General features: G+C 43.4%; 1 protein-coding gene and 1 long non-coding RNA gene across 4 annotated transcripts in view; both read right to left on the bottom strand.

Annotated features, from left to right (window-relative positions):
* LOC133273736 (uncharacterized) overlaps nucleotides 1–26,176 on the bottom strand; it is a 589,959-nt gene that overhangs the window by 422,808 nt on the left and 140,975 nt on the right. The window lies entirely within an intron of this gene.
* The window catches only part of TSPAN18 (tetraspanin 18), a 130,229-nt gene that overhangs the window by 33,884 nt on the left and 70,169 nt on the right, over nucleotides 1–26,176 (bottom strand). The window lies entirely within an intron of this gene.

Raw genomic sequence — 26,176 nt, 5'->3', positions numbered from 1 at the left:
AACAGCCTCTTCTCCCATCACTGCTGTCAGCAGTGGGAGAAGAAGCTTTCTGAAAGCCCTGTGGAGTCTTGGTGTGCAAACGCATCTGAGGATAAACTTCATGACAAACTTCAAAACAAGGTTTGTGGTCACCATTCTGCATGTCTGATGATACACAAACCACCTGCATCAGAACATTAATGCCACTTAAGCCTTAGACTGCTTTCCATATTACTGTCTGAAAGCTCTTTATGAAGCTCTGTGTCCTTTATGAAGCTGATGTGGCTTTGCTCCAGGATATCCAGCAAATGTCCTGGACAGCTTCTGTGGTCCCCTATCTAGTGCTCAGACTGCTTTATAGCTCCTGATTTCCTAATGTCTCCCACAGAAACTCACAGACTCCAGCAAGTTATTTCAAGTTGGTGTGTCAGTCTTGTCCCCATAACCCCCATATATAATATAATTAATATCACCACTCATCTGCCACCCATAGGATATAAGAGATTGCATTTAGTACCCTACAATAGTGCCAGGATGAAAGCAGTTCAGAAACAGAGCACCCAGAAAGACGGTATTCAAACTATTGCCATTTTTAGATGAAATGAAGCATTTTTAGATGAAATGAAGCATTTTTAGATGAAATGAAGCTGCCTGCCAGTAATATTTGAATATGTGCAGGTACAAAACCACAGGTGGGGTCATTCATATGCACCACACAGTCCAGGGATGGTGACAACCGGAAAGGAGTAAGTTAGATGGCTTGTATTCCAACTGTGCTACATTGCCCACAATGACACACTCAAAACCTAGAGCTGGTATCTCCAAATATGCACTCCTGCAGCCCTCATACAGACACCCCCTGCTATCAAACTTCAACAAGGAAATTTGTGTTAGATATAAGGAACAAATTCTGCATTGTGAGAGTGGTGAGGTGCTGGAACAGTGGAAGTTGTGAATGTTCCATCCCTGGCAGTGTTCAAGGCCAGGCTGGAAGGGGCTTGGAGCAACCTGCTCTAGTGGAAGGTGTTCCTGTCCATGGCAGGGGCTTGGAGATGGATGATCTTAAGTTCCTTTCCAACCCAAACCATTCTATGATTCTAAGTTTCCTCTACAGGTTCACACCTCCTCATTAGGACAATCCCAAATCAATGATCTAGTGACAGGAAGAGAGACCCAGCAAACAGTTTCACCCTGAAAGCAGACACCACCCATGGTACAGTTGAGGTTCCTCACCCCAGCATCACCGGGTCAGTACAGAGGTTGCACCACAGGCGTTTGTGTATTGCAGGGAAAGGGCATTCTCCTTAGGAGCTGGGAGCTGCTGTAAACCCAACACGTTTTGAAACCTCACCTTCAGCACAACTCCCAACACCACCCTCCCCACTGTTCCACATTGACAGCGGTGTCAACTAGCTCTTCCAGTAGGTCAGCAGAGCCATTGGGCATCAAGGATCAACGTCCTGGCTCTTCTGGATCCTTATAAAGGCTTTCTTTTGGAAAACACAGGGTTTACAGATGCTCCCTCACAAGCAGCTCAAGATAAATGGTTTTCCAGCCAGCACAGACTTGATCAGGAGTTCGATCCAATTAGCTGATACTCAAGGCAGAAAGGCTGCAGTGCAAACCTTCCACCTGTTTGCAGCCCTTGGCAAACAGCTTTATTCTTACATCTTTTGTCTGCAGCATATTAATCCGGACACAAAGTGCATCCATGTAAATCAGCCTTCCAATACTCCTGTTCCTGTTTATTGGCAGCAGCCACTTCCTGCTCAGGGCCTGTATTTAAACTCCATCCTTTCAAGCTGTGCACTCAGGTACCCTGGATGCAAGTGTAGCTTCACTCTGATGAGATGGACTACGTGGTACAGGAGATGCACAGAGAAACACAAGAGGGATCTGCCATTTTAATGGGCTGCACTTCTCTTCTGAGCCCGCACACTCCCAATAGAAAGCAGGGATGGTGCTGGTCCATCCTGTAAAACCCATCAGAACAGCTTTAACTCTGTCCTTGGCCAGTTTTAAATGCTACTGCTCACTGGCACTGAGCACATCTTATCAGGAGAGACAAGTTTCCCTCTTTCAGCCCCTTGAGACCCAGAAGGGTGAGTACGCTGGATGTGCAGGCTTTCCCCAAGCAGAAGCTGGCATTTTAATTCCTCACCAACTCCACTGCTTCAAATTTTGATTGAGAGGTTGTATTTTATCTTTTATTTCCTAACTTCCCCCCTCGTCTGCAGTGCGCTGTCTTGATACTGCTAATTACACCATATATTGTAAACCAGAATCATCTATTTTGTCGTCAGGTTTTTGATGGCGAGTTGTCATTTAAGCAAATCTGATTTCGCTCAAAAGCATCCAGACAAATCTGTGAGGCAAAATGAATGAAAGAATAAAAGCGAACACCAAGCAAACCCCTTTTAAACACTTTACATATCCTGTAGGAAATAGAAGCTCCTAAAATTCAGTTTTGGTGACATGACATCTCCTGTATAATACATTATCTTTCCATTATCCCAGGGCAAAACCACTCGGGTTTCTCAGCTAATACTTATCTGCTGCTTTCCCTGCTATCTTGGGAAGGCTACCAATGAATTAGGTGACTCCAAAGCATTGTGGAATAATAGCCAGGATATTGTTCTGGTAAGGAAGGCAAGTCAGAGGTGACCAGGTAACTACAGAATCTGATTGGGGGAATTGTAATTGTGCTAAGCCTATACCTAATACACAGAATAACCATTTTCTCGCTACTAAAATCTTTGCTATTGGCTCAGTGATTCTGACATCAGTCTCTTCAACTGGACTATTGTTTGATTTAGAAATTTTTGGGGAACAAAAATCCATTTGACGATAGATTTCTAATGTCAGATCTCATCCAGCCATTTCACAGGAAAGGGCTGTTATGCTGGTGGATGTTGTATCAGCACTTGACCTACAAACCAAACGGATTTGAATTAAGGTGTCAATGGGCAAGGGTTTTGCTGAAGACTTCGAATATCTCCATTTATACAACTCATAGGCAAGATAGGGAGACATTTGCTTCACACATCTGCTGCTTATTTTGACACAGAAAATGCAGGATTTAGTTCATGAAGGCACTGTGGTTATTACCTTAGCTTCCCTTGGAGACCTCCCTTTTACAGCCTAGCTGTAGTGGCTTATGAAAACAAGGGAATTCACTTGGGGAAAGGGTGCTTAACCTCAGTGGGTTTGACAATGTCATGGGTCAGACTGTGTTTCGTTGTCCCAACCACACAACCAGACCGTAGCCTCATCACAGAGGCACCTTCTGCTCCAAGCAAGGCCAGCATTTTCCTTGCTGAAATAAAATGAGATGTCAGGGCTGTGTTCCCTTTACAGCATCAGTTTCTTACCTGCTGTACCTGAAGGCTTAGTGAGCAATTTAATCTTATAAAATGTGGGGGATTTTTCCTTTTTAAACATGATGTAACTATTCTTTTTGTTAATGGATCAAAATGTAGATACACCAGAAAAATCTGTTCTTTCCCATAAACTGGAGTAAGCCATATTGCAGCATGGGATTTTGCTACTTTAACTATGCAGGAAAGAGCTACATTAATCATAGAGTGGTTTGTGTTGGGAGGGACCTTAAAGCTCATCCAGCTCCAACCCCTGCCACAGGCAGGGACACCTTCCACTAGAGCAGGTTACTCCAAGCCCCTGTGTCCAACCTGGCCTTGAACACTGCCAGGGATGGGGCAGCCACAGCTTCTCTGGGCACCCTGTGCCAGTGCCACCCTGCATAGCCTAGAGCAAGGTTTCTTAGCATCTGTCCACTTGAAAGAACATCCAGCAAGGGCTCTCAAACCAATACAGCTTACTCCAAACCTCAGAGCGAAATACCATTAAAAGCCTTTTTGTCCCGCCAGTTCGAATACAGGCACTTTAAGATTTACATGGCCATTAAAAAATACACAACAATTAGCAAGCAGAAACAAAAAGAAAAGGAAAAAAGGTCCATGTAGGACTGACCTGTGAAAGCATTACTTTACACATTAAATCAAGAAAGTAGTATTAATTACAAAGCTGAACAGATTTGGTGACAACCACAAAATAAACCAGGCATTTGTAATAACACAATTGGAAAAATACATAGAAACATCAAGAGAATAAACTAATAAATGCTAAATAAGAACCTACCAACCTTCTCCCAGTTCATCCTCTGGGTAAATGTGAGCAGAGACATTCCCACCAAACCTCAGAGGTGCATTGCCCCATCCCCAGAGTCCCCTCTGCTTGTGCCCATGATGGGCACCTCAGCCAGCAATGGGCTGTTAGGCAGTTTCTGCAAATGGGCACATGCAAGACCGTGCCAAGCATGAGTGTTCTTACACTAGGAATTGCTTTGGGGAAAAGGAGAAAGCTGGAAAGCTGGGGAAACATCAGTCCTGTGGCTCCAGACAATGAGGAGCTAGGAGCTACAGGTTGAAAGTTGTAACTAGGCACTATTCAAAGGGGCTCTGTGCTGTATTTGCATAGTAGGAAGAGATGATCAGATGAACACCTCGCCTTATAACTATTTAACACATCATCTCAGGCAAAAATAATGCCTTTTTTGCCCAATACACCCTCCAAGATCATTGTGTATGTCTGTGGAAATGGACCACAAGGAAGCACATCCTGCCCCGAGGAGTATGTGACACCACCTGAGGCAGATTCAAGTCTTTTGGGAAGCGTAATAAGTTTCCAAGTCCATCCTTAAAAGACCCTTCCTGTGAAGACACTGGCCTGTGTCAGTGATTTTCATTTTTTCATCATAAGATGCTCACCTGGGCAGAGATAAGCAGCAGAGACGTGCTGTCATACACAGCAGCAGGATAAAGAGACAACCTGTATATTTTGCAGCCTCAATTCTTAAGTGATACTGGTTCCAAACTACTGAAGGCAGAGTGCAAGCAAGAAGTAGTCTTTTTTTTGTCTTTACAGCTTCAGAGAATAGCACAGAGGTAGGAACTTTACAGTTCTCAGCTATTACACGACCTACTCGAGAGCTTCATCCCTGAGCTCTTTATCACAGGGTCTCTGTTCAGCACAAAGCCAAGTCCTTCCAGCTCCTCTTCAGTGTATCTAGTAGCATTCATTAAAAGGACAGTAAAAGGGACAGCAAATGGTCTGCTAATAAAGTCTGAAGTGCACTGTGTATAGAGAAGAGGGAGCGTAATTACATTAGTAAAGATAGCTGAGGTCACTGCCATGTTATTTGCTCTTTAATTTAAGCAAAAATAGTGAGAGGTGGCCATAATTTGGGGGGGGGGAAGAGGAAAATATATTAAAAAAGGCAGGAGAAACTGTGAAACTGTTCTGCTTTTGCAGAAGTCTGACTGCATGATTATAGGATGCTGGAGATGTCTAAGAGGGAGCTACTGAATATTTAACCTTAGAAATGGAAGCTTGGTTGTCTCTTGTCCTGTTAACATCCACACGTATCTTCCATTAACTCTAATTAGGGCTAACAGGGTGTTCACATAAGCATCTCCATAATTAATGTTAATAGTAGTTACGGGCAAACGCTGCTAGAAGATGAAATGCCAAGTTTCTTCTCCAGGGTTAAACGCTCAGCAGCCTGTCTGTCTCTCATTTCCATTTCCTCCCTACATAACGGCTCTCTCATCAACCACATGTATCCCAGACAGTCTTAAAACACCAGGTCTTGCAGCAAAAGACACACACAGCCATAAGTAACAGCAATGCTGTTATTTATGCAACATATAAACACAATACCTGACATGAATGAGACTGGTTCACTGCTGTACAGATACCCTATCAATGTATAAACAGTGCAGACTGACACATCCCGTTTTGCTTCACAGAGGAAGCACATTTATGTTTCTATCATATATTAAGATAAGTAATTTTCAATTAACAAACCATAGAGCAAACAAGATTATAGCAACAACCTCAATTACCCTTATTAATGCCATCGTGCCACCCTTAGTTGATAGGCTATCCTATGTTCCCGAATCAGATGTTATTAACAAACCATTACATTTGTAAATGAGAACAGCAAAATTATCTGCCATAATCAGAACAGGAATAATAATGCACCTTCTATTGTGCTTCTGGGTTCAAGCCCTGAGCTCTGCAGCAGTAGTTCATTTAAAAGCATTAACAGCCTGCTTCCAGCCAGGGGTCATTTGTTAGCACCAAGTCTCACTCTCCGCTCTCTTATCCCACCATAAGTGGAGAATTTCCATCAAACTCACGCAGATCTGGAGCTGAGTAGATTTATAAACTGCCTTTCATTGAGGAAGTATTTATAAAGCCTCAGGGAACCAGAGGAGTGCTCTGCTGCTTCCCTCATGAGCTGTGGATATTATTTGTAGAAACCTTATGATGCTGAAGCCTTGGCCCCTATCACAAAGGGGCAAAAAGCACCAGAAGAGGGGTGATGGGGAGGGCCTGTGTGGGCAGCCAGACAGGGAAGAAGGAGTAGGACAAAGTCCTACTGGTCCCGGCTGTTGGAGCCAGATGAAGAGCTGTGCTTGTGGAAAATCTGACTCACATCTAAACCCTCCCTGTGCCCCAGTGCTAGCAGCCGCTGGTCCTCATACTACTCTGGGGCAGCTCCAGTCACAAAACACATGCAGGCAAGAGTCCCACTGAAATTAATAGGTGTTTTCCCTAAAGAATGAGAGAAGAAAGATCATTTTGTATATTTGTGAACTCACCTTCACTGGCCCCACATTATATTAAAGAAGAGCTATACATATACTCCATGTTATGTTAGAGGAGTCTCCCAGGACTCATTGTAAATCACAACTGGACGTGATTTGGCTTTGCTGTGTGCAAACAAACTTTTTTTGCTTGCTTTGTTTTCTTCCTTGGGGAATTAGTGACTCAGGCAGAATGCTGAGGGCTCAGTGGGATCTAGTTTTCATCCTGTTGAGGGTGAGTATTTTTATCAGGCACGCAGGCTTCTTAATACAGCTCCACTCAGAATACAATTTTCAGTAAATCAGTTTGCCCACCTCCCTTTTTCCTTTACAAATTTATGGAGGAAACTTGGGGAGTTTACTGTTCAGGAACCACAGACGGCATGGGTCTGAGGTGTGCTGGCTGTCTGCAAGGGGGACAGAGCCAGCTATCCATCTAACAAAGAAACCCCTTTGCCATTCCCTTCTTCTCAGCCCCTTTTAATGACACACAGCTCCCAGAATGGGCCCTGCTCTGGGCACCCTCCTGTTGTTTTGTGGCACTCCATCCCCACGTCATATTCTTCCTCTTCTGCCTCCACATTCTACCCAGACTCTACTGAAGATACATCTATGTCTTGTGTGGAAGCTGGATCCAGGGATCCCACAACTTCATGAAAGACAGAAGTGGCTATAGGGGAAAATCCTTCCCCTTTTCTTGCTCAGGTTTGATTTACCAGAGGTACTTTCCTTTATCCATACAGCTTTCCTGAGAAAATAGAATATTCTTTCCCAAAGCTATAGGACCAGCAGAGATTTTAGCTATAGTCAACCTGATGAAACACAGAACATTTCTTCCCATTTCAATTATAAGTTCAATATAACCCGGGGTTGGAACCGGATGATCTTTATGGTCCTTTCCAACCCTTCCCATTCTATAATTCTATGATTCTATATCCATGATATACTATTTTTAACAATCACCTGAAGCAGTGGAAACATATTTAGCAGAGCAGGACCATGAATAACTAGAACTCTCTGTATTACCCATCACAATACTGGTCCCCTTTCCACCCTGCTCATACTCTTGGCATTTAAAAATGCACAACGAACAAGAAAGTATAGTCAGTAAAAGTAACGCGTGTAAAATTACATTTTAAAATCAGAGTGTTGTAAAGTAGCTACAAAATGAGGTGAAACACTGCGCAAGGACTTGCCCAGACATTTTTATGGGAATTGGAATGAGTGACCAGTAAGTGTTCAAGGAAACCTGAGTTGAAACTTCTGGCTACTCCATGTTTTAACTGGATGGCTGGTGTTGCTTCAACATCTTGCCAGCAGGCTGACAAGGATATTAAAATAGAGAGCAGGAGGGGACCAGCTAAGAACAGTGAACAGACAGTTTATAGTTCATCTTTTCTTCATTATTAGTCAACCCAGCAAGGATGTTCCCAGGTTCTGCTGCATAAACAGCTAATTTTACCCAGGGCTGTGCAGAACACAAACCTATGTTGGCAATATAGGTGGCATAAAGAGATGGATCTTATCTGAAGGAATTTGCTTTCCCTGTTTTAATTCCTCAGCACAAACAGAAAGGATAGAAAAAGGTTTGAACTGCAAATTCTTTGCAAGACAGCTTAGCCAGGAGCTGAAAACATGAACTCTGAGGTGTATTTTGTACCTTCTTGAAATCTCTTTTTGTGTTCTGCTGCCCAGCTCACCTTTAAAGCTTTACATTTCTATTTAGCTACGAAGAGGCTGCCTTCCAGTACCACCTGTGTGTAGATGGGATTTTGCACAGTGGAATCTTACCTAGGGCTGCTGATATATGAACTACTGACGTACAAATTGCTGCTTTGTTTCTGATATTACGCAAAATACAACTCTAACCTTCTTCAAATGCAACTGTCTGGACAGCATTTCTAGTGGTGTTGAGACTGAGGGGGACTACTCATCTATTTGCTATCATTCTGCATGATGGAACATCAGGGACTTCCTGAGAGTTTATTGCATCTTCCAGATGAATCTGTCAGCTGAGAAGGTCTTTCAGTTTGGGGAGAGAGAACTGAGGTTTCATTTTGTTTTAAGATTGAAAACCAGGCATTTTGTGATATTTCTGGGAATCCAGAATGGAACTTTTCATCAAAACAAGAGAGAAAGTTTCACCTAGTCAGAGATGTGGTTGATGTGGCATTAACCTAGGACATAGAAGATTCAGGCTAACATTCCTGGGTTTCCCAGTTCTCACCAGGGAACACAAGTAACCTGACTGCTACTTGGAGAAGGCATCTTGTAGTGGTAAAGATCTGTATCTTTGATTTGTTTCTTTGCTTAAAACTATAGCAGGGCTCACATTTTGGACCATGACAGAAGAAAATCTCCCCATAGCTTCAAAACCTGGCATCTGCTTCATGAGATAGATGAAATAGAACACACCTTTTCTGCACAACCCTAACTTAAAGATGATGCAGTGTTTTACACAGGTTAAAGTTCCTAGTCTTTCGAGTCTGGAAAGCAGAGTTTTTCAGTGAAAGGCATCAGTGGCTTGCTTATGTCTCTACTCAAAAGGCCACTTGCAATTCCATTGTGTACAGGTTGGGAAGCATTTTGGGAAGGGTGAAACATAGTCCTGGAGTGAATAGTATATAGAACAATTACCTAGCTATACCTTAGCACCTTCCACAAAGCACGCCAACCGGGCACTGAGGGATACTCTCCAACTGCAACACACTGACATATCTGTTTCTAAAAGGCAGAATCAAAACCAGCTGCAGACCCACTGATACACCAGGAACAGCAGAAAACCTCTTCAGGGAGCATGGATCCTCTCTACCTGCTCAGAAATTCCCACCAGGGTACAGTCCTGCAATGGGGTACATGTTGGAGTTCTCCTCCCACTGACCAGCCTCAGCTCCCTTTGCAGGGAAAGAGCAAGTGACACCAGGCAGCTCCCACTCGCATTGCTTAAGAACCAAGAGTAACCACAGAAGTCATCCCCATGCAAGAGCCACAAAAAACCTATTTATTTTCTTTCTCTAAAGTAAAATAAACCCCATTATAATCATCCTAACCATAACAGATACTTCAGCCTGCAAACACTCTCAAAGCTGCAGTGGGCAATAAATCAGAAGTGTCACTTCCAGCAACTCATCCCTGGAGTTGGCTGCTATGTGGCCATAATATGCAAAGAGGCTTTTTCCTGGTGATCCTCAGCAGCAAGATTCCTTTTGCTGGCTGTTCTTTATACACGCACTCCTGTAAATTACAGTTAAATCTAAATTTAGCTTTCAATCCTAATTATTTTCCTCTAATTTAAGGTGGGTTTGGTTCTGGTAGGCTGATACACTGTCAGTGTTCATTTAAAAAGCTTAATGCAATTAACCCAACTACAAATGTATGCATATGACGTCCCCGCTACCTTAATTCACATAAAGCACTCTGAAGGAAACCAAGACCTTCTGTTTGCCAGGCAAATTGTTTTAAAACAATTTAAAAGAACAATTTAAAACAATTTAAAAGAACAACAACAAAAATCAATAACGGGCAAAAGAAGATTCTGCAATGTTATGAAAGGCCAGCAAAATAAGCAAAATACACTGTGGCTGTGCCAAATCACAGCTGTAACATCCCATCCCTTCCCCCATCACCCAGAAGGATAAGAGAACATTTTCAGTAAAGCCACAGAAAATGAAGGCTTACACATCTTTGATGTCCTAGAGATGGAGGAACATCTGAGCCACTAATCTGGCACCATTTCTCTTTCATTAGTTTAAGTTCTGAAGAAGTTTGGATGGCACTGGATCTAGAAAAGGGATTAATTGTTTAACCTTATAAAATCAATTACACCTCTTTTGGTGCTGCTTTTTGGGCTGTTCTGTATTTTTAGTTTCCCAAAGTATTTGAAGCTTGACTCACTGCTAAACTCCTCAGCAAACACAGTACCTGTGGATTCACCAAACAAAGAACTGAGACTAGACTTCAAGATCTTTATAGACTTTGGATCTGTTGTATGTACTCAAAACCCTAAGTACTGCACATATCCACCTTGATTCCTATCAGGAGGTGGTGTGGCACAGCTCATCTGATGTAGAATTCTTTCAGCTTTTTCAATCAGAATATGTTACCATTCCATAACTATCTGTCCTCCTGTACGTTGTGAGCTATGTTATTTTACTTCCCAGTAAAGAGGTAGTTGAGTTGCAATGATTCCCTACTCTCAATAAAGCTGATGTTCTGTCCTACCTAGTCATTCACACATCTCTGTCTAGACAGGTAAGAATCTCAACCTCCATTCTGGTCACTGCCTTTTGAAGCTCCTTCATGCTAACATGCTCCCCATATATGTTACTCTACTCTTCGGCAGGAACCAGAGTGCACACACGCTCCTCCCATCCATTCTTGCACTCCAGAAATTATGCAGCCCTTTTGCCTCCTCTTGATATAAAGAAGAAAACAAATAAATCAGGGAAGATAAAGGGGTGTGTTTTTACTTTTAAACAGGAAAAATTATATGGTGGGAAGTGCTTAATCCAAGAGGTCAGATATGAACACTAAAAACTGAGGGAGATATTTATTGATACCTTTAATTAGCATGTACTTGGTTTACTTAAGCAAATGAGCTGGTAAAACACTTAACAGATTTATTTATGAAGACAGAAAGAGAGGAATAAACTATTTGGGTGACAAAATCCCAGTAGCAGCCTACAGCAATTTCATGTCTGACTTTGCTGTCAGCAGGAGAGAGAAGGGCTTGTCTTTTCTGCTTACAGCAGGTACTAAGCTTCTGTGAATAGTGTTATTTGCTGACAATCAGTGGCTTTGTGCACATATTTTCATACATATATATGTATGTAGATATGTACATTTATACACATACACAGAGCCAAGACAAAGGAGATGCTAACCTTCAGCGCAGCCTTTCAACGGTCGCCTCTCACAAGGAGTCTCAGTGAGCTGCATCTTTCATCCTCTGCCATTCTTCATGCATGTGTAAATAGAGATACAAAGTGGGAACTACAATGTCAGAACAATACACTTGTGTCATCGATCTCTTTGCCCTCCTTTTGCAGAGATGCAAATGCCTTCATAAATATTTTCTAAAGGCCTAGAAAAAATGGCTCCAAGTTTCCTGACCTCCTACTATCTGTCTTAAAACCCTCCAGGTTTTCAATCTTCCAACAGCTTTGTTTCTAATATTAGCTCAAAGTTAGGTGCTGTCCTTCTTCAGCAATGAAGACAAGGTGTCCCTGCCCATGGCAGGAGGTTGGAACTAAATGATCTTAAGGTCCTTTCCAACCCTAACTATTCTATGATTCTATGAGTCAATGTAGAACAAACTTTGTCTGTTGTTCAACTCCATGCCACAGAGAATATGAGAATGTGTTTTTAGAAGCCCGACATGGAACCTGTCTAAGACCAACCCCAGTGCCTAAGATGATCCTAGAATGATCATTGACTTCAATATGGCCTTGCTTAGGTGTTCATTCCCCCTCCCACTGCATCATACTAATTTATTTTCTTACCTTACATTAAAGTTAAATGTACATGTTCATAGGTCAGATAGTACTTCTGTCACACACATTTACAGTGCTTCAAATAGGAGGACCCTGGTTCATTATTAGAGATGCTGCACGCTATCTCAATCTAAAGGTTAATTACTATCACTTTACTAATGCTCACTGATAAGATCCCAAGTGCTGTTTGAAACAGCACAACGTTCTGTAGACATACGCAGCAACAAACATATTACAACATGAACTGGTCCAAATTTAAAGTAACTGAGCTTAAAAATGATTTTTGACTGATCCTTGTTAGTAAAGTTCATAGATGTGCTATAGAACAGGGCGTCCTGCTAATGGTGAGCTTTCAGCCTGAACGCAGGAATAATGCATGACTTGGCCAGTCACTGTCACCAATCAGTGATGTGTGCAAAGCACAAAAAGCATTTTCATGTTTAAGAGGAAATACTTCAAATATTCAACAATCCCTGTCTTCTTAATATTGTTCTCCCAGGGCCTCAGCAGCTCACAGCATCTGATGCCATGTTGCCAGGAAGGCTACTTGTCAGCAGTTGCAGTGTGAGCAACAGCAGGAGGCTCCGAACAAACATGTGAGATAAAATGCTTATTCAAGAGACAGCACAATGGCTGTTTTCTAAGTGGCACGAAGCGCTTCACCCGGCAGGAGCCCTCAGATCTCGGCACTGAGCAGCTGGGTTGCACTTTGCTCCTATCAATAATAATGATAAATAATAATAACGATGGCAAAGGAAAAGGAAACTCTGAGCTCCCAAGCTGTTTCAGATGGACTCAATGCTCCTGCATCTGAGGACACAGGGCTTAATTCCCACACCTCTCCCCCCACAGCCCCCCCTGCTTCCATAGGCTGGATGGGGAGCAGGGATGCAGGGCTGCCCTGTATCCAGGCAACGGGCATTGCTGAGGCTCTGCAAACCTCTGAAGTGCACAGGAGGACCAGCTGGGGCAGGTACCCCCCTGACTTCACAGAGTGCAGAGAGAAGGAGCTTTTCCAATGGTAAAGAATAAAGGCAGAGAGCAAAACAAGATCTGCAGCTACCTTCTGACAAAGAAAACACATTCCCAGGTCTCCCTGGGGCTGCTTTCCCTATTGGGAAGGTGCCTGGGACAGTCTGCAAAGCTTACTGTGACTTTCTCTCTTATTTCTCAGTGCTATGTATGCCCTTCCCTAGGTCCACCTCCTCTATTGCAGGAACTCTCCATATTTACTAGCCACCTGCAGGTAACAGTCTCAATTCCTAGAGCTGCGTTTTGGCCAGGCAAAACCTACTGATGTCATGATTAATGGATATGCACACACATCCCCAGGCTTCACATGGTCTGTGGGAGAAAAGGTCAGTTGAGAACAAACAACCCATCGATCTGTACATTCACAAGGGGAAAAAGTTCTTCATCAGTAAGGGGATAAACTTCTAGTGCTAGGGACGTGAGTAGGAGCATTACCACTAACTTCAGTCACATCCAGATTTCCTTTGCAGGGCTTTAGGCAGGCTTATTCATGATGCTGTGCTCTACTCTCCTCCCCTGTACTGCTGGTGTTGACAGAGATTAGGATGGTCTTGATTTGGCAGAGGTTCAGTGTTTGAGGAAAGACCAAAGAACACCATCAACTAAGAATGCTATGGACAAGAGCTACAAACCACACAAACCTGGTCTGTGAGCATCTTCAATTCACAGGTGAGCTCCAGGACACTGGCATTCAAAAGACAAATCAGAGAGGACGAACTTATTTGACATAGAACTGGAAGGATGCTCATAGAGCTGCTGTAGTATTCAGCTGCCTCCCAAACAATTGCTGGAGCTGCCATATGGACATAATATGATAGCAGATGTACACGGAAGAAGGATCATGAATAGAAGAAAGAAATGCATGGCAAATTGCTGCATTAAGGTGCTCTGATTGAAACCAGACTTAATTCAAAGAAACCCTGTGTCCAGTATGATAAAAAGAGGTCACAATGGCCCTTTTCTACCTTACTCAATGCTGTGTCAGCACTTGAGGATCTCAGCCATAAACATCATTCATGATACAACACTGTACAGCAAACACAACAGAGAGTCTAACCTTCCTCACCGTCACAGTGCTGATACACTGTCCAGTTGGAATGCTTGCTTTTATTTACCATAACTAGAAATGTTAAACACTGCCTAGGGGTGCATGAAATGCTTAGATGCTCTTTAAAGTCCCTTCTAACCCTAAATCATTCCATGATTCTATGAAACACTAAAACCAGGAGCACTCTTTGAAACTTGGGAATTCTCATGGCTCCTGCTGTAATCTCAGCTCCCTGCCTGTGCCTTCCCTCATCTCTTAACAATTTATACAGCCTTGGCAGATAGATAGCTTCTGTTCCTTCTAGTAGGAGACAGCGCAGTATAAAGTTACTCATTAAGGGAGGTAAAGAACTGCCTACCTGGAATATAGCATCACCTCTAGTTGAACTCCAGAGAAAAATAAGTAGAGCCCTTTGCTCCTTTGTGAGCAATGGCCCAGAACATCAGAAGGGATTGGCAGAGACCTGGCTGCCAGGTACTTCTGGATTTCAATCCCAGTTTGCCCACCGATTCGCTCAGAGGGAAGGCAAAGTTCTCTTTATCTTTTATATCAAACCAGCTTTTGCCCCCAAAATCTTACACATGTAAAGACTGCCTTGATCACATAAATCTCCTTTGCAGCCCCATATGCCCTTTGTGCAAAAGTCCTTTGCAACATTGCCTCAGTAAAAGCAAGAAGACTACATGTAGTCGACTGTGGCAAGGCTGAATTGCACCCAAGAACCTGGAGGCAGGGGAAAGGAGAAAGATAGAAGATGTGGAGCAGCTCAGTGATATGACACTCCTGTAAAGCTAAAGCACGGAGGTCCTTTCTGAGATAAGGAGTGCTCCAGATCAGAGCTGACAGCAAAGACCCAAGAGGGCAACTTAATCCTGATCTAGGAGAACACTGAGACATTCACAGCACACCTCAGCAAAGCCCTACCACCACTGGCTGCTTCAGGACCCGCAACTTTAAGCACCCGTTTAAGTGCTTTGGAGCACAGTTGGGGCTGTTCAGCCTGGAGAAGAGAAGGCTGCGTGGAGACCTCACAGCAGCCTTCCAGTATCTGAAGGGGGCCTATAGGGATGCTGGGGAGGGACTCTTCATTAGGGACTGTAGTGATAGGACAAAGGGTAACGGGTTAAAACTTAAACAGGGAACAGGGGAAGTTTAGATTGGATATAAGAAGGAAATTCTTTCCTGTGAGGGTGCTGAGGCACTGGAATGGGTTGCCCAGGGAGGTTGTGAATGCTCCATCCCTGGCGGTGTTCAAGGCCAGGTTGGACGAGGCCTTGGGTGACATGGTTTAGTGTGAGGTGTCCCTGCCCATGGCAGGGGGGTTGGAACTGGATGATCTTAAAGTCCTTTCCAACCCTAATTATTCTATGATTCTATGAAAACAGGACAGATGTCTTAGCCCATTGCAAGACCAAACTCTTCTGCCTGGCATAAACTGATCCCTCATTCAGAAACTACAACCAAACTGAGCAGCACTGAAAGACACAACAGAGCATCTCCGATGGAGAAGAAACCCAGAGCAACACTGATTGATTATTCCCAGAATGTCTTCCCCAGAAGCATTGATGCAGTACGTGCCTGGGACAGCAGCCCTGAGCAGTGCATGGAAACAGTTGAAAAGCTCCCTGAGCCCTCCCTGAGCCCACAGACCTCCCTGCCTGATGAGCACATTAAAACAGTTCTGCAGAGCACTACAGCCTGGGTCCCTACTAAAAACAACATTCCCTTCCTGCATCTCCTCCCCTTTAAATCAAGCCCAAACCCCAGATCTGGGGGCACCTCCACTATGTGTATAGTGGTATCCGTCCAACATTCCTCAGTAATAGCATCACTTGGGCTGGGGAGGAGGAAGCTGCACACTGGGGAAAAGCATCGTATGAGGGATACAGGAAAGAGAGGCAAAACAATACCCATGAGAGGATTCAAACAGAGCATTCTGCTGGGGCTGAGGGCAGTTAATTTAATGCTCAGCTACAAGTTACTGGGACACAATAAAGGAGAATTAGCAAAGAAAACATTTAATGGTGACTATAAGCACTTTATTCCTTGACTTACAGCTGAGAGTATTCAGTAACTCAGAGGTGGATGGGATAATAGGAACAAGAAAAGCTCCAGAAAACAGGCTACCTGCAACTACAAGTGACAAAAGCAGCTCATCAGCAGAAGCAAGAGTAATGTGCTAATGATCATTTTCCTGCCAGGCAAACCCCAGATTTTCCAGCAATGGAGCACAAACAAATCTAGCAAAACCCAAGAAAAATTACCCTGCATCAATAACATCAGAAAGAACACAGAAAAGAAAGATCAACAGATTCTGTTGTGGGGGTGACAAAACTAAAACAAAACAGAAGGGAAGAATTGCTTCAGATTGAACTGGAAGATTTGGCTTCTGAAACAAAACAATACAAAGGTATTTCTTCAATTCTCCAGAGTTCTTCTGCAGTCTAAGATGAAACTTCATTTTCTTACATTTCCTAACCTAACAAAGCGCTACACCAAACAAACCAAAACCTCATTATATAAAATGTTTGGATCACATTTTAATAGGAAAATGTGTTTTTCATTGTTAAAGGATCAGCTTTGGCATTTCTAAACCAAAAACGTGTTGAATTAAGAAATCTGGAAGTAAATGGTTTGGTGTTTACAAATATATACGTAACCCTTCTGCTCACTGAAACAATTTGTTTAGTTTCCACTGGATTTTATGATTTATGGTGCCTGTGAAGATTTTGGAAATAAAGGCTTGTGTAATTTCTGTCATTCATAACAATGATCTAGTACAGAAATATGATTCACAGACTTGATACACACAGATGATTTGCTATTCATAGGAGAAGAAGCATCAGATCACTGCACTTTTCACCAGTTACTGCAGGGATGTGCACCTGATGGCAGTAACACTGCACGTAGTGCTCCAGGCATGACATGGTTCTAAAGTTAAAGTCACGCAACAAGAGGTTGTAACCCAGGTTATTTGCTCACGAGTTAAATGTCCTGTCATTGGATAATACAGTATCTGAAGGGGGCCTATAGGGATGCTGGGGAGGGACTCTTCATTAGGGACTGTAGTGATAGGACAAGGGGTAAGGGATTAAAACTTAAACAGGGGAAGTTTAGATTGGATCTAAGGAAGAAGTTCTTTCCTGTGAGGGTGGTGAGGCACTGGAATGGGTTGCCCAGGGAAGCTGTGAATGCTCCATCCCTGGCAGTGTTCAAGGCCAGGTTGGACAGAGCCTTGGGTGCCATGGTTTAGTGTGAGGTGTCCCTGCCCATGGCAGGGGGGTTGGAACTTGATGATCTTAAGGTCCTTTCCAACCCCTAACTATTCTATGGTTCTATGATTCTATGATTCCTGATCAATAGAAATAACACACAGGAAAAGACCAAGCTCTCAAGAAGCACTTTTTGCGTTGTACACCTAATGCTTGGAACAACTGAGTACCCCTAGGGATTTATATTGCTCATTCTAAACATTTGGATTCAGGTTTACACTTACATCTAGCTAGTTTGAAGTTTTCTTGTTATAGAATCATCAGAGAACCACAGAATGCTTTGGGTTAGAAGGGACTTAAAGCTCACCCGATTGCAATCCCCTGCCACGGGCAGGGACACCTTCCACTAGAGCAGGTTGCTTCAAGACCCGTCCAACTATACCTTTAAAAACCCCAAACAAAACAACCAAACAATAAAACAACCAAAAAACCCCATTTCATTATTTCTTTTTTAAAGCCACCCTCCCTTATCCCCTTTTCCTGAGACAAAGACATTGAATATAGCCAACTTTATCCACTGTGTGGTAATACTAAGTCACTAGAAGAATCAAAGCTTTTCTGTACTGATCTTCAGGTATTTTTAATGGCCATAAACTTTATTCATGTAAGTAGCCTGAACATAAAGTTCTTAATTTTGAACATTGGGTTTTGGCAGAAGGAGATGGAATAGCAGAATGCCAACTCCTGGTTCCAATCAGTTCAGTGAGAGCTTAGCCTTCAGTGCTGCTACCAGATAATGTACAAAACTGGGAGATGGAAAAGGAAATGGAAAAGCAAAGGCAGTTCTGGCAAGTGAGCCCACTTTCCAGTAACGTGATCCATGCACTAAGCCAACTCAACTAACAGGCAAATAACTTGCGATAAACTTATAGCTCCATTCTGAAAGCTGAACACATAAGCATGGGAAAGAAAAGGACAAACTGATTCTTTTCCTTCTTGTTGACTTAATACTTGTGGGATAAATAAATTAAAATCGAAGATATTATTTTTAGGCTCCTTAGAATGCACTCTTGGATGTACTTTGCAGCCACAAATGTTATAAATGGTCTGGGTCAGTTTGAGGAGTCAGTGCCAAATTCTGCCTCAACAGACGTATCATCTGTATTGCACTGGGTATCTGTGAGTCTCCATCATCAGCAAGGGCTACTGGGGCGGTAGGGAGGAATGCCCAGGACTGATATCCACCCCTGCCACAGAACATGGGAAACCAGTGGGTTGGGTAGCCATAAACTCTAATACCCTGTCGTCAAGAGTCACCAGGGAAAGGTGCCAGAAACAGTTTGAAATAGCAATGAAAGAAAGCTGATTCCCAGGAAAAGCTTCCTTCTACCCTCCTGAGCTCAGGGGCTGGCTCATGCCATGCAACAAGGAGGGACTGAGTCTGTTAAAGCTATTTCAAGCCAGAGCTGCAGCCCATCTGAACATTAGCACCTGGCGAGCGTTGGGGGATTTGAAACTAAACCTTCCACAAACGACTGAAAATGGATGTTTATGTCGTTTAAACATACCTCTTTGGAATTGATTTGATTTTGCACATGTTGCTGAGAGGTTGGTTCATTCATTCATGTGCTGTGCTCTGATTTTTCAGGCAAGTAATGGCTACAGACAGTCCTCCAGCTCAAGACCTCCTGATGCTGGGCACTGAAGCTAAAACACAGGCAGAGCACTGCCATTATATCCCCCATGTCATCGGCCACAAATTGCCTGTGTGTCATCCCTGCCTCACAGTTCCTGCCAAAGAGGAGAGCCCTGAACACCCCCCACAAGCAAGTCTAAGGCTGTTCAGGCCCTGGTTTCTTATCTGCCAGCTCTGTCAACAAATGCAGCATCTGCCAAGGATGCAGCTCACATCCATTAGAAGCTCACGGGAGCATAAGTCATGTTACAAAGGACAAAGCAGCCATTAGGTTGTCATTATCTTCACTGTGCACAAGCCTGTCCAGCAGCTGACCTACATGTAGGCACAAGAATTCTCAAGGCTTTGCACTAAGCAGACACTGCAATGTAAGCAAGAAACCTCAGGTCGGGGTTTCAAAACAGGTCAGGGCATTCAAGAGTGATAATAACCTTTTTCATATTCTGCAAGTTTAAAACTCAACTGGTTTTCAGTTACTTTTTTCTTTTTTAATGTAAAATCATAGAATCCCAGCCTGGTTTGTGTTGGAAGGGACCGTAAAGCCCATCCAGCTCCAACCCCCTGCCATGGGCAGGGACACCTTCCACTAGAGCAGCTTGCTCCAAGCCCCTGTGTCCAACCTGGCCTTGAACACTGCCAGGGATGGGGCAGCCACAGCTTCTCTGGGCACCCTGTGCCAGCTCCTCAGCACCCTCATAGTGAAGAATTTTCTCCTAATGTCTAATCTAAATCTCTCATCTGTCTTAGTTTAAAGCCATTCCCCCTTGTCCTATCACTTCCTGCCCTTGTGAAAAGTCCCTCTCCAGCATTCTTGTAGGCCCCCTTTAGGTATTGGAAGGATGCAAATTCAAATATAGGTATTGCAAGAATGCCATTCAAAAAAAGCATAGCTATTTCTTGAATGGCAGGTTTTCATGTGAGGATAAGGAAGTTCCAGATTATTTCTTTCCTTTTCCCTTCTCATTCCTGCTTTATAACAGAAATGAGGAGCAACAGGGGAAAAAAATGAAGATAGACCCTTCAGAATGAAAACTCTTTCATCTTTGAGCTTCTCCAAAAAGAAATGCAAAGTTTCTACACCAAATACTTCTATCAACAGCAGAAGAACTTACGAGCTGAATTACCTTACTTATGCAGATGGGGGGAAAAGGCAGGCAGGAATCAAGCTACTTCCCACTGTCAGAACACAGGCTAAGCACAGATCTAGTAATTGAATGCAAAACTCTCCAAACCCACTTCAGTGCTTATAGGGTAACACTGTCCTTAATACTGATTTCAATAGTTATCACCTGTCACTGATCCCAGCTCTTACTCGTAAGCCCAAGGAAAAAAAGCTTCAATACACGCACATCTACCCTTCTTACATATCAGCTTCCTGAGAAATCTCTGCAGTGCAAGAATGGTGCTAGCAGCTCTTAAGCTAAGTCACCAGCTTCACTCAATGCTTTCCAAAATTCACAAATCAAAAGCAAATGTACTCCTGGAGGTCTCAAAATAAGCAATGCAAAGCCTTCAGTGCCTGAGTGACGCCAGATCTCAGCTGCTCCATCGAGGATCAGCACGGCGATGAAAGGCAGCTTTGCTTTCCTGCCCTGTTACGTTGAGTAAACCCCATTTTCCCTTGACAAAGCACTTTTCCTGTGATATAGTCAGAAAAACCTTTAAATTACCACTGTAGCATTGGAATTAAGTGGCAGGAACTGACACAGATGTATTTCTAATGACAATTTATTTCCTCCTCCTTCATTGTCATTTACAAGTCACACAAGTTTCTGCCTCCATAGGAAAATATGCACAGCAAAAAACAGTCCCCGCATGTGCCATGATTAACTTCAGAAGCACCAGCTCCAGACCTCTGGGGGAATATCTCTCACCTCTAGATCCATAAGGAACAGAAACATCAAACATGTCCCACCTCATCATCAGCCACTTACAGCCTGATGAATTATCTGACAGCACATTCAACATCAGGAATTAAGAGCTGAAATCTCCTTCTACCCCAACCAAGATCCTAAGTGGTGCTCCTCACCACCAGGAGCAAGATGGAAATGGTACTCGCCACATGGTCTGCCTGCTCTCTGGATGCATCACTGACCCAACAGTCAGCCTTTACACTCATCTTTCACTTGTAAAAGTGCATACAACATCATCGTTGGCCATGACAGTTATTGGGACAATAGTTCTGGTTGTCCCCAGCATAAGAAAGACATGGAGCTGTTGGAGCAAGTCCAGAGGAGGCCATGAAGATGATCAGGGGACTGGAGCACCTCCTGTATGAAGACAGGCTGAGGAAGCTGGGGCTGTTCAGCCTGGAGAAGAGAAGGCTCCGTGGAGACCTCATAGCAGCCCTCCAGTATCTGAAGGGGGCCTATGAGGATGCTGGGGAGGGACTCTTCATTAGGGACTGTAGTGATAGGACAAGGGGTAATGGGTTAAAACTTAGGGGAAATACAGGTTAGACATGAGGAAAATCATCTCTGTGAGGATGCTGAGGCGCTGGCACACGTTGTTCAGAGAAGCTCCATCCTGGCAGTGCTCAAGAACAGGTTGGATGGGACCTGGAGCAACCTGCTGTAGTGAAAGGTTTCCCTTCCCACAGCAGGGATTGGAACTGGATGAGCTTTAAGGTCTCTTCCAACAGAAACCATTCTATGATTCTATAAATGTGAGCAGACTGTAACCAAAACACAAGGCCTGGGAAACAATAGCTATTGGGGGAGAAATGTCCCATTTATCTGTACAGTGTTAACTCAGGCATCCAACAACATGTCAAAGGCTATTAGCTGCTTCACTGCTAATTTGGGAACCGAGCACACAGGGTATCACATCGTTCCACACCACTTGCTGTGAGTGGTATCTCCTCTTGGTACCACAGTAGATAGCATTTGGGAGACACCAAATTACCTTTTGTGAAGAAAAAGCTATGTGAGGATATTCTCTTGTCATACTGGTACAAACTGCAGCATCTTAAGAAAGCTCAGGAGGTTTCCACAATTTTATCTCTAGGATAAGCACAATTTATCATAAGGGAAAGGCTCCCTTGGAGACTCAGTTTGTAGAGATGTGAGAGTAGCACAGCTTCTCTAAAAAAATCAATTCATAGTCTAAAGGAAAATGAAAGAAAAATAGAACTTTCTCAATATAGCTACTTCCTTTGGTCAATGCAGTCTCCGTTTCCAGGCTTCTATCAAAAACACAGAACCCTTAAAAAGTCCTACCTCCATTTTCACAGAATTCCATTTTCTTTAAAAGTTGTCCAATTGTTCAACATTTTAAAGAGAAAAAAAGTGTGTATTGCCAGAGTATATAATAATAATAACAATAATAAACAATTTCCTGCAAAAAAGGGTATTTTCCATTTTTCTACTTCTGTAACCACACCTCAACGTAACACAGATTGGGTGTTACGACATGATGGTAGTAAATGAACTCCAAAATTTGTTGCTGCTATTTCTAAGAGGTTCTTGGGGTTTGCCTGCTTTTGTTCTTAAGAAGTCAGTAACATTATCAGTTACTGAGCAGATTTTTACAGGGAGAATCAACAGGGCCTCATAAGGAGTCAGAAGTGATGGCAAACATAGGGAGCAGCACTAAGGACTGTATCACAGTTACTGAACCAAAGACAGGCTGGATGGGGCTTTGAGCAACCTGGTCTAGTGGAAGGTGTCCCTGCCCATGGCAGGGGTTGGAACTGGATGAGCTTTAAGGTCCCTTCCAACCCAAATCATTCTATAATTGTACGATACGAAAGGAAACAAGAGGAAGAGCGCCCAACTCTTACACTTACATGCACAAGCTCTCACTTGCTCCTGCGTTCCCAGCTCCCAGACCTATGCTTTTCCTACTCTAGACTCTGCCTCTGCTTTCTGGTGTCAGGGAATTCAGCATTATTTATTATGCTCATGTTCCTTTGCACAGTGTGCCCAGTGGATTTGTTTGGAGTCCACGCTTACTTCCACAAAACAGGCAGCTTCTGTTCATCGCAAGGGACAGTTGCACCAGGAAACAAAAACCAAACCTCAGGGGTGTTTTCAGCCCTTCTCCTTTGCTGGTGCATGTTCTGACCCATCCCTGCTGCCTGTAGGAGCACCTCAGCCTTTAAAACACCGCCACACATAACCATTGCTCCTATGGGCTCAAATGTTTCAACTGCCTTTGGGCATCATTGGACTGTGGTCATCCCTAGTTGTGGTCATTGAGCAGAGCAGAGGAAGCTGGTGGCCCAAACTGGAGCATGCCACTCAGCACATAGCAGGAATGGACCAAGCACAGGCTGGGAGCAGGAAGTTCAGGTCTCTGCAGCCCCATGTCCTTACCTAGCACAGTGCAATTTAGTGCCATTTCATAAACCACGTTTACGGGCAGTGGGGAGAAACAGAAGCCCCAGTTCAGCAGCACTGGTTTTGTCCCAGATCTTGATCAAAAACCATAAAATTCTGGTGGAAAAAGGTTTTCACCTCTTAACATTGAAATAGGCGTTTGAAATTTGGTGGGGAACACCCTGAGAGCAAAAGGCAGGATCCCCATGTCAGAGTCCAGGCGTGCTTGCATCAGCACTGGAACATACACTGAATAGACAGTAGATTGCGGATGAAAAGGGACACAGAGGGGCACTCTGTGCCTCTATGGCTGAGAATCCTCTTAAGCAAGGAAAAAACAAAAGGCAAGGAGGATTATTAATGAGTTCAAGACGCATAAAAATGTTCCAGTCATGGTAGCTGAGCCTCATTTGCTCTCCCTGCTTTGCCTAATCACCTACGCTGTGATAGTGGAGCCGAAGCAAAATCTTTTACACAGACCAATGTATACATACACTTTACTTTTGCCCAGAGCTTCCACAAAAGCAGAACAACTTCTGGCAAGAAAAAAAAAAAAGAGGGGAAAAAAGGAAAAAAAAGGGGAAAAAAGGCAACTGTAAAAAATCAATTTTTAGAAAGAATGTAGCATGATGCCATTTTCCTTATATGGGAACTGGTATCCCATGTGGAGGCTCAAACAATAGCCAGCTTGGCAGGGGGGGGCAGTAAGAAGATGACTTGAGGGGGGAAAAAATTATAGAGATATATATTCCCTGCTGGCCCTCACCCTCCATTTCCTCTTGGATTTCTTTGTGACTGCACTGAAAGGGGTCAATGGCTCCCAGCTTGAGAAAGGCAGCTTTTGAAAGGACTATCGCCAGCATCTGTATTTAAAGCATGCCTTTTACTTCACAGCCTCCCCCCCCCCATAGCTAATGCAGAGCTTTTAAGAAGCGAGCAGCAAGATAAACTTGCAGGGAGAAGGAGAAGGGAAGAGTAGAAGAGGAACAGTGCATGTCTGCCTTGGGTTTGCTGACACTTTTGCTGCAGTAAAGCTTGATTGGCATGCAGGGACAGGAAACATAAGCTGCAGATGATCTAAAGCGCTACGGATCATTACACCTTGCTTCAGTCGCCACCTCCCCATCCTTTAAAGCCTGCTACAAAAGCACATGAAGCAGCCAAGCTCCAGGCTGGAAAAGGATTCCAACTGATTAAAAACAATGGGCAAATTAGCACTGGACTCACTGAACACATCAACCATTCACACACATCACATTTGCAACTCTATCTTCAGCGTGTAGGAACTTCTGGTCCTACAAACACAGGATTTAAATAGGCTTGATTCATTTATCTTGAAAATGAAAGACAGTGGCTAAGTTTATATTTAAGGTTTCTATTTGAGGGAATGCACAGGAAAAGTTAGAGCCATGGATTTACTGGGAGGGAGGAAGAACAGGACTGGATCCTCCTTTCGTGCCTGTGGACACAGCCCATGTGGAAGCCTGGCACCTACACAGGTTTTCAGCAGCCCTGGCTCTGCTTTGCATTGCAACCTAGTTCAAACGTCCAACTGCAATTATACTGCAGTTGCTTTCTGTATCAGGGTATGGTTTTAATTCACTTTGGAAGAGGATAAATCCAAGTGTCCACACGAAGAGTTCCTACAGATCAGCTGCTGCTCCAGGTCTAAACAGGCCAAAACTCCATCCATGTGCTTTAGAAACCCAGTAACAGTTCTTATTACTAAAGCTTTTCTGAATTTGAGGGGCAAAATGGGTGAAGAAGGAAGCTCCACTTTGTGTTAAGTGGAGACAGACTAATAAGACCGGTTATGGTTTTTCAACTCCAATTTATCTGACCTTATTTGAGAGTAAACACCAGCAGACACCTCAGCATCACAGGCAGCAAACAGCTATTTCATACAGCTCCTACCAAATTGTCCGAGAGATGAACCAAAAATGAGGCAGAGAATGCACCAGAAACTGAGAAGTAAATTGCCTCTGAGAGTCTCCAGCACAACCAGCATTTCACTTCAGTTTCCAATCATACCATCTTTCTCACAGGCATTCAAATACATTAGGCTGTGCCTTATCAGATCCTCCATTATGACTGTAGAAAAGTCTGTGAACTCTCTAGTTCAGAGACGTTTATGGGGCTGTAATAAGCACTGACAGATAAGCCACACTCATGCACACAAGCTTGCAACTGGTTTAACACAATAAAGCCCTCAGCTTTCATAAATACAGCATAGGAAACAGAATCCTCCCATCGCCTACTACTAATTGCATCGGCAGTGGTCAGGGGTTGAAAGAGAAGTAAGCAGGTTAATTCTGTTAGACTGTGCAACAGTATCCCAAGGGGACAAGGGAAAATCCCATCATTTAGAACAGGACTGGTAGACGCTGCTGGGAATGATGTTACATACTAGTAGGGGATTAAGGGTTTGGACTAAAGGGTTTTGTCTTCTCTAGGTCTGGTTTCCACCAGTCATAGTGATTAGAACTGTTTGTTTGCTTGGGGCCCTTTTCAGTTTTGGGTGACCTGAAACATCTCGCCTAGTTGAAAACTAAATGATCAGATTAATTTCTCACTTAACCCCTTCCCCTCAACATATGTTCCTTTATCCCTTAAAAAGCTCTCTGTTTAAATTTAGGTGATTTTCAATATAAAATTGCTTTAGAACAAGAGGTCCAAATATTGTTTTATTAATAGATCATATGCAACATTTTGCTTTTTTCAGCATAT

The sequence above is a fragment of the Pezoporus flaviventris genome, unplaced genomic scaffold (genome assembly GCF_033815535.1).
Source record: "Pezoporus flaviventris isolate CSIRO_AGI_PZ_B2104156 unplaced genomic scaffold, CSIRO_AGI_Pfla_v1 ptg000035l, whole genome shotgun sequence".
NCBI classification, from domain to species: Eukaryota; Metazoa; Chordata; class Aves; order Psittaciformes; family Psittacidae; genus Pezoporus; species Pezoporus flaviventris.
Note: the sequence above shows the minus strand (reverse complement) of the source record. Positions and strands in the feature narration are given on the sequence as shown.